General features: G+C 42.4%; 1 long non-coding RNA gene across 1 annotated transcript; it reads right to left on the reverse strand.

Moving 5' to 3' along the window:
• Window positions 1–253: 253 nt before the first annotated feature.
• LOC140547872 (uncharacterized) lies at window positions 254–1183 on the reverse strand. The gene is made up of 3 exons (XR_011978519.1): window positions 975–1183; window positions 494–826; window positions 254–413 (listed from the first exon to the last, which is right to left on the reverse strand). It is a non-coding gene; the product is annotated as an uncharacterized lncRNA (long non-coding RNA).
• Between the last annotated feature and the right edge of the window lie 8106 nt (window positions 1184–9289).

Genomic DNA, 9289 nt, shown 5'->3' on the forward strand with positions numbered 1-9289 from the left:
ACAGGAGGGTCTGCATCACTGCTGCAGCTCAGAGTCACTGACTCTCCCTCCACTCTCTCTCCAGAGGGAACCAGCACTGCTCTGGTGTTTCTGGGAGAGTCTGGTTGGAAAGTTGGTAAACAATCATGTTTCACTTATTAGTAGAATGATAGAAGATTAGATTATTAGTGAGTGTAAAAATGTCCACTCACACACTGGAGGAGAGAGTAGGCTCTCATGGCCTTCAACAGCACAGCTGTAGTTGACCGCTCCACTGACCACAGCTACAAAGCAGGAGGCACATCTGCAGTGAGACTCACTCTGTCCGTTCTTGTACCAGATGTAAGTGGGGTTATTGGGCAGAGTGCAGGTGCTGCTGCAGATCAGTGTTACTGTCTGTTCCTCTGCAGCAGTTTCCACTTTCACCTGCAGGCCTGTGACAGACTCCCATCAATGTCTTTACAGCTCAGACACAGATTAACACTGAGAGACAAACATAACACACGGCTCCTACCTGTGACAGAGAGAGAGACACCAGCAGAGCTGTGTGTGTGTTTCCAGTAGGGGGCTTTAAATCGGAGGAGATATTCTGCTGCGTCGCTCTGTGTGAGATGGTTCAGTCTCAGTGTGATCATATTCGCTCTCTCACTGAAAAACTCCACTCGGCCATCTACAGGACTCAGCTCTCTGTCCTGTGTGTGGAGTCTGATGTACCAGGCAGGCTGGGGGTCAGGCTGCTGACGAGGGAAGGTGTAGTATCCGTGGATGTCCACTGATAAGCCAATCAGAGTGCAGATAGTCTGTGTGGAATAAGAAACACTCCAGCAGCTGCTCTGGTTAAAAACACCTGAAAGAAACAAAAAGAAATTAAAAATCAATCAGTTTTACAATCAGAAATGCTGAAACATCAGCGTCTCATATCTACTGCATATCACTGAATATGAGTTTACTGTAATCAGACAGAAGGAGGGAGAAGTTTACAGTGAGGTTCTTACAGACAGCAGGAGAGCGGAGCTTCTCATATCCTCTTACAGCGCAGGAGTAGCTGCCTGCATCCACAGTACTGTCATGCACATAAAGCCATCTGCTGTACCTGTTAGATAAAGGCTGTCCGTTCTTGTACCAGATGTAAGTGAGGTGGTCAGGCAGAGTGCAGGTGCTGCTACAGGTCAGCTGCTTTCCTCTACTCTCTGTGTTTGACACTGTAATCTTCAGATCTACAGGAGAGTTTAAACAAGGTCTGGTGTTCTTTTCATTTACAGAATATTAATAATTAATAAACTAAACTTATTTATTAGAGTGCAGCTCTACCTGTGACAGACAGAGTGACTCCAGGTCTGCCAGTATATTTGCCTCCAGGATCATCAGTGTAGAATCTGAATCTGTAGGTCTGAGCGTCTCTCTCTCTCAGGTCAGTGATTATCATGCTACAGTCATTCTGGGAGCTCTGTCTGTTCTGCACTCGGCCCTGATACTCCTCATCCTCTCTCACATCCACAGGTTCAGCACCACTCTGCTTTTTAATGAACCACACTGATTTAGTCACTGTGAGTCCTCTAGGGAATTTATAAGAGCAGGAGAGATCAACTGATGATCCTTTCAGAGCACACACATGTTCAGCAGTGTAAGTCACACCCCAGCACTGTTCACCCAGCACACCTGGAACACACACACACACAATAAATGATACCAGTGATGAGCACTACACTCTGTGTAGAGTTGTCTTTTGTCTGTCTGTCTGCTGTGAAGTGACTCCATTAGTTTAGATTCCATTATAAAGATTTGTTTATTAATACAGTAAAGGATAAACTACAGTCAGAAATGTTATGGTTTACTTCAAACTTTACTAACTGATCTGGGAAATGTAAAAGTCTTGATAAAGAGATGAACTGTGTTATTATTTATATATTTTATCATTTAGGGTAGTGGCTGAGGTAGTGTCTGAGGACAGCTTATGCAGCAGGAGCACAGTTCACTGATGTTACTGTTGTTGGGTACAGTAGATGAATACTGTGTGTTCATACAGTACTGAGTGTAATTACACTATTTAAATAAAGAGAACATTTTTAGATCCAGTAGTTCTTTATGTTCATGTAGTTGTTAGTGCAGTTATCATACAGGTGCAGTTGTTACAGTGTAGTGTTTTGTATTCACTCTCTTTCTGGGCAGCACTGTTGTCTGTAATAGCTCTGTTTAGGAACTACACAGTTAGCCAAGCTACAGAGGCTGTGTTTACTACTTTTCAACAAAATAAATAAAGACAAAATGTGTTAATTAGCCAAACTTGTGTCCAAACTTTTGCATTAGACTGTGTACTGTTATAAATAATGTATTCTTCACTTCTCTGTGATTCAAACACTGTTACAGAAGCAGTAGCTCTAGCGGAACATGTGCCTGTAGCTCCAGAGGCTGCTGATCATGATCACATTTATGTTTTCTTTTTTTTCATCTTTTATATGGTTTTATTGTTTGGGTAAATAAGTGTGTGGGCAAAATACATTTTTAAAGAAAGTGAGCGTCCCCTTCAAAAATCTGTTCATACACCCATAGTAGTAAAATGGGTGAAATGGTTTAAAAGCTCTTTCTTTACTCTGAAGATCACTGACAGAACATGAAGGAAAATAATAACTAGATTATAGATCATCATAGTTTTTACTGAAACTTACACACTGCAGCAGACCGTTTCCACTGACTGATGATGTACAGCATACAATAGTAGCTGCCCTCATCAGATGGTCTGGTGGAGTTGAGCACAATGGAGGCATCATATCCAGAAGTCCGGTGCTGTCCGTTCCTGAACCAGTAGTAGTACAGGTTTGTACCGAGGCTGCAGGAGGAGCTACAGGTCAATTTCACCTGCCTCTGTCCTATAGTCTGAGGATCCACCTCCACCTGCAAATCTACACACACACATACACACAAATTATATTGAAACATTTTTAAAATCACATCTAATATGAAAGCACAGAGACTCTGAGTGAGCGAGTGTGTGTGTGTGTGAGTACCTGTAACAGTGAGCTGAACTCCAGATGAGGCTGATATCCAGTTACTGCTTGATGTTCTAAATCTGAAGTTATAAACTCCAGAGTCGCTCACTCTCACATCCCTCACTGTCAGCTCACACTCATTCTGCTCTGTTCTTACAGACACTCCTCCTTCAGTGGAGCTCAGGACCCTTTCTTCTCCATCAGAGCTGTGGATCCACTCTCTCTCTCTGACACTGGAGGAATCAGGTGTTGTATATTTGCAGGAGATTTTTACTGTAGATCCAGTAACAGCACAGAGACTCTGAGAGGAGAGAGTTACACTGTGCTGAGCATCAACTCCTGCAACCCACACACACACACACACACACATATTCAGATATGAGGGGGGGGAACTCTTGTGCTCTTACTGGCAGAGTGACCGCAGTGTGGTTAGTACTACTACTGTTGCTATGGGTGACAACACAGTAATGTGTGAAGTTGGGTGGTGGTATGATCACGTGATAACCACAGAGCAACAGAACAGTGTAAAATAGTGGATGTGGAGCTCAACATGGGTTAGAATACAAACACCCATAATGTGCATTTCTGGATGATTGGTGCAGTTCTATTGAATATTTGGAAAGATCACATTTTTGAAAAAGTAAAAAAGGTAAAGGTAAAGGTGCACATATTTGTCACTGTACTATGTACAGCGAAATGTGTCCTCTGCACTTTACCCATCTGTGGTACTGAACACACATTCACATACACACTACTGAACTAGGGGCAGTGAGCATACACACATCCAGAGAGATGGGCAGCCAACTCCAGCCAACATCAACAGCTCAGATTGTGGCAGTCTGACCGAGGTGCATTTCTAACTGTAGTTTGAGCAGATTTGATGACGTACACATTTGGCAACAGTAATTAGGATTCTATCCTCTGACCCATGCTGTTCTCCAGGACTCACAAATTACTTTGTTTGTTAGATATTTAAATAAATCACAATTTTAAATGCATTTCACCAATTAACACTCAAATATCAAACATCCTCAAAACGCCAGTGCTACAGTCTACAATCTAGAGACAAGAGAGGGTTGTCTGAAATGTACAGACGCTAAAATATTTACAATCCTCTTGTCGGAGTGCTAAAAACAAAGCTGTGCTGGTATTAGAGTGTATGGTATGCTCTGTGGCTATTGTGTGAGCCCATATGGTGACAAAAACAACCAATCAAAGCCAAGCTTATCAAATTATTCACAAGTCCTCCATAAAGGTTTTTTTAATCTGAGGCCAAAACACAGGATTGTAAATAGGTTTGTAAAACCACATCTGTCCCCAACCAAAGTCACATACTTTCTATTTACACACCAAAGAACCACTTCAAATACTCCTGCTTTCTAATGCATTCTATTGCACCTTTAACCAGACTGGTGTGTTCATCTAAACACAGTAACTGTAGTAAAACACAAGCACATAAACACAGTAAAATGTAAAAGTTTACCTGCTAATAAGATGAGGGTCACTACTGCTGTAAAACCTCCTGACATCTGGTAAGACATGACCGCTGATACTCGAGGGTCTGATCAGTAGCCGATAGATTCAGAGAGTAGATTAGAGAAAATTTCACTAATAAAGAAGAAAAGAACAAACTCTGACTAAAATAAATGATCAAGCAGACTCACTCTTTTAGCTCCCAGCTGTAACTGAGTTCATCTCAGATTAGTGTGCTGTTACTCACCCTGTCCTCGTACCTTCTGATCTTACTAGTGAGCAAAGCAGGCCGAGACCCGGAAGACGTGTTTGTGCATGCGGTCATCACACTTCCTTCTTTAGCCTCTTCCTGTTTTTATATTCTTGAGTGATTATACATTATACATTATACATTCAAGTACAATCAGCTTTTCTCTTATTGCATTTAAAGTAGGACTTGACCTCGCCTGTGTCCAGCATCTGACAGTACATCTGGACTTCAGTTCTCTGTCTCTGTGTTTAGGAGCTCTGGTCAGTCAGGTGTGAGATCAATTCAGTATATAATCAGTAAGTGTGTATTAAAAAGTGCAGAAGTGTCTCTGTACAGAATCTGAACTTATTTTCAGTTTAAAATCAATAAAATCATGTAATCTGACCAGGGGTGCTCAAAGTTCTGCATGCAGCTGTACACTGACTCACTAATGTTGGTATCTTTGGTAACTGGTCCTGAAACAGGAAGTCAAAGAGTCAAGCAGGTGAGAGAGCATCTTATCTCTCACCATCAGTCATTAGAGTGAGAACATTTACCCTTCTTTACTCTCAGTCCCGTGTTCAACACATCAGTCGAACACACAGAGTGTCTGCAGTGACCGTTTAGCTGAAGCTGAAAAGCTGTGTATTCTTCTAGAATCAGTCACGTGACTGACGTTCAGTCTCGGGTCTTCCAGACTTTTAATCAATGTTCATAAACACTCCTCAGTTTTTACCAGGTGACTGACCGTCAATAATCCCTTTATTTTACTGGAGATTTTTAGAAGGCCAAAATCAGTCTGTGCTGATAAACCTGAAGAGAGACTCTGAACTGAATTCTGGGAGTTCTGAGTGGTTGGGTTAGCTTTAGCTTTAGAGGTGAAACGGTGGAGAACGTTTAGGTTATAGTTAAAGGTGTGAGCAGAACAAGCCACATCAGCCTTGTGATTGGAGAGAGAACTTCTTACATGAGCTGTACCCAAAATTAAGAGTCATTTATTCATAATGAAGTTATTTCTAGAGTCAAACCTTTGTTTATGTAGATTGACTCCCCACAAGACGCCCAGTTTAAGGCTTTTCAGGCCTCAGGGCTTCAAGGTCAGCATTTATTTTCATTTTTACATATATTTTTATATATTTATGTATATTTTATTTATTTAAGTACTGCTGTCTGGGTAAAACTGGGTCCTTGGGTACCACAATTTCGTTCCACCCCATGTACCACATGTGATGCGAATGACAATAAAGTCTCCTTGAATCCTTGAATCCTTGAATCTCCACACAGAAACTGTTATTGGTACATTATTGAATATTGAATGCCTGACCTTTCATATTCAAACTGACTAATGAAGTCTTCAGGCTAAATGTAGAGGGCAATGAAGAGGCCTGGGAGAGCCCTGTCCTTCTGATCATCTGACACTTCTCTCCTTTTGGGTTCAGAGGTCATGGTCAGGGCTGAAATTGTCAGGTTTAAGTGATTGTCTACAAATATAGCTGCAGTTTAACCTCATTCTCACACACTGGAGGAGAGCAGAGACTGCTGTCAGACTGACCAAATAACTGTAACAGTGGCTCCCCCTCCTGTCCTCTACAGGTACTGCCCAAAAGAGGAATTCTGAGTCCAGTATTAACAGACTTTAGAGGCTCTAAAGCAGATTTACATGTTAGAAACACTTCATTCTCATCTTTAATTCAGTTTATTTTACATTCATATGTTTTATGTTCAGCACATTTCATTCATTTTATTCAATGAGAAACTGTTTTAAAAGATTCATATTTTTATTATTCTGCACTGTTTTTATCATTTACTGTTATTGGTTAGATTTACTGATATTTATCCATTTCTGCTTCATCTTGTGTGATTTATTACTCTGAACAGTGTTTTACAAAAACACCATCAGAAATAAAATTGTGAAGCAGCTTTTGGTTTAGTTTTTAATGCTTATTTCTTCCTGGTTCCTCCACTGTGCAGCATCTGCTCTTCTACAACACTGCAGTGACAGCAGGGAGAGGATGGAGCTTTAAGACATGAAGAGATGATTGAACACAGCCTACAATAATGGATTAATGCTTTACAATCTGAACAATAATAAAACCAAAGCAGAGAATCAACCAACACATCTTCCAATCACAGATGTAATGACCTGATCTGATCACTGGGGGGCAGCAATGTGTGAAGACATCAGATGTCCCTGCTGCTCTACTGGGCTTCAGCTGGAGGAGCTCATTTACTTCATCTACTTCAGAAAGTTACTGCAAAGCCAACGTGGTAAAAGCAGCTCATCCATTTCAAGTAAAGAAAGATTTGAACGCTTCAGCAAGAGGAACTTTTAGCATGTCCGCTAAAACTACGCCTGGGTTCTACGACTTTTTCCACAAGTGCTTTCATACACAGCTTCTTATTCAGTCAAAGCAGCTCAAATTAGCAACTAAACAGCAGATCAAACGACTCACCTCTGAGTGAACACAGCTGTCTCTGGTTAAGGTGTGTGTGTTCAGCTCATGGGGAGGTTTACCACAGACGAGTCCAGAGCTGACTTTTTCAAATGAGCTGTTGTTTTTGGAAACGGGGAGAAAACAGCCTCCTTCAGTCTGTCAGGCTCTCTGTGTCCCCCAGACACATCTTATGACTAGAACTGGAGCTTCACCTTCAAACTCTATCCGCGGAAACAGGAGCTCGAGCTGAACAGCGCTGAAGGAGTCCTGCAGAACAACGGTTGCTAAGCAGTGATTGGAGGGTTAAGAAAATAAGGCGGGGCTTGAAGGGAGACAGCACGCTGTGGAAAGTGCTAAACTCTCATTAAAGAAATCAAATCTCAGCAAAATCTGCATTTAAGCCCCAAATTTAGCTCCTAGATATGAAGAAAGACAAGAGAATCAGCAGAGTGATGAGTGTTTACTGTAGTTCTGTTAGTAATCCCACTGTTTTTAGAATGGAGCTGGAATCTGATTACTGCCTTTTTCCTCTGGAACTGGACTTTTTTCTATCCTGATTACAGAAAACTGTTACATGCATTGTGTTTCCAGCCAACCCTGGATGATACACTCCTAATATTTCACTCCTAATAGTGTGGAGGCAGCAGAGAACCCCGCCCTCATGTGTGACGTCATAATAGAGTCACGCCCACGTAACGTTCCATATTTAATGGCTGGTCTCTCAGTACTGTAATCAGTAGATGTGTGACTGTGGAGGAGAGCACATCTCAGAAGACTTCTCATCAGGATCTACAGGAATTACTTCCAGAGATGAAGCCAAACAGTCCTGAAGATGGACCCATTATTCTTGCCCCCTCCCTTCGAGAGAGCATCAGGAGGAAGCGGCAGGAATACATGGAGAAAATGAGCCTCATGATGAACAACCCAAATGTCAGACATGAGGAAGTTCAGGAGACTATCTTCAGGCGAATCCATGGCCATGATCAGCCATCAAATCACACTGGCCTCAATGTGGCGGAATCCAGCATGACACCTTCACCACCCTCTACTTTGCCTCCAATAAGGCAGAGGGTTCGGTGCAGAGCTCATGCCTCACAGGTGGCTGTAGAGCAGAAACGCTCTTCCATCAGGGTTGAAGAGAACCTCAAATTACCGCCTCTTCACACACCTGTCCCTCCACCTGCTGCTGCCAAAACCAGCAGGTGTCCGAGACTGAGGGGTCTGAACATTAGTGTTCAGGATGGGAACAGGGTCTATGGGAACCCTTTCTCATTTGATGACTTTCTTTCACGCCCATTGGTCCACACACCTGTTCCTCCACCTGCTGCTGCCCAACCTAAGGTGGATAAGAAAGAGAACAAGGCCTACGATGCACCAGGTGAGTTCCAGTACTGAAATAGTCTATTGTCTTTAACCTAGAGTATTTACATCTCAGGAGTCATATGCAGCATCCCCACAAACTCCATATAGCTTTTTAACTTAGAAAATTATAAACATAAATGAGGCATATTTACTAAGGGTTCATTTAATCACAGGTAGCAAGATCCCCAGGTGGGTAGGCCTAGGTAGGCAGAGGAAGTGTCCAGTGGAAGCTGGACTTAGGCAGGAGAGGAGGACAGACATCAAAGACGAGGCTACAGGACAAACAGCTGCTCCACATGTGTCTGTAGTTAGACAGCGCAGGGGAGCAGAATCCAGCAAGGAGCCTGTCAACAACAGGGCTGCTCCACACCTTGCTGAAGGTAGTCAGGGAAGAGGAGAGGTGCTGGAGATCCCAACCCTGACTAGTGAGCAGCCCCTTGACAGGCCTGAGCTGGCACTCAGCCAGGCATTTAACCTGCTGCAGGATGAGGAATGGTATGTCTTTAGTGAGCTGGAGTAGACCCACCACCCTTCCACTGATCATTCAGAATTAAGATCCAGTTCTAATGGAGCAGTGATGTGTTTTAGAGTAGTGATCAGACTAGAGTTAGAATAGCTGAAGTTACCTGAGAATATACAACTAAAATGCTTTGGAGTATCCAGATAAAATTAGTGATGGAATCTTCTAAACATCTAGTCTATAACGAGTCTATAAAGTGTCTGAAGAGAATTTCCAATGATCTCCATCTACTGCTGCTCCTCTGTTGTTAAATGTTCAGTGTATTGACTGAATCAGTCTATCATTCCTACTGTAATAACACCAC

Source organism: Salminus brasiliensis, chromosome 25 (assembly GCF_030463535.1).
Source record: "Salminus brasiliensis chromosome 25, fSalBra1.hap2, whole genome shotgun sequence".
NCBI lineage: Eukaryota > Metazoa > Chordata > Actinopteri > Characiformes > Bryconidae > Salminus > Salminus brasiliensis.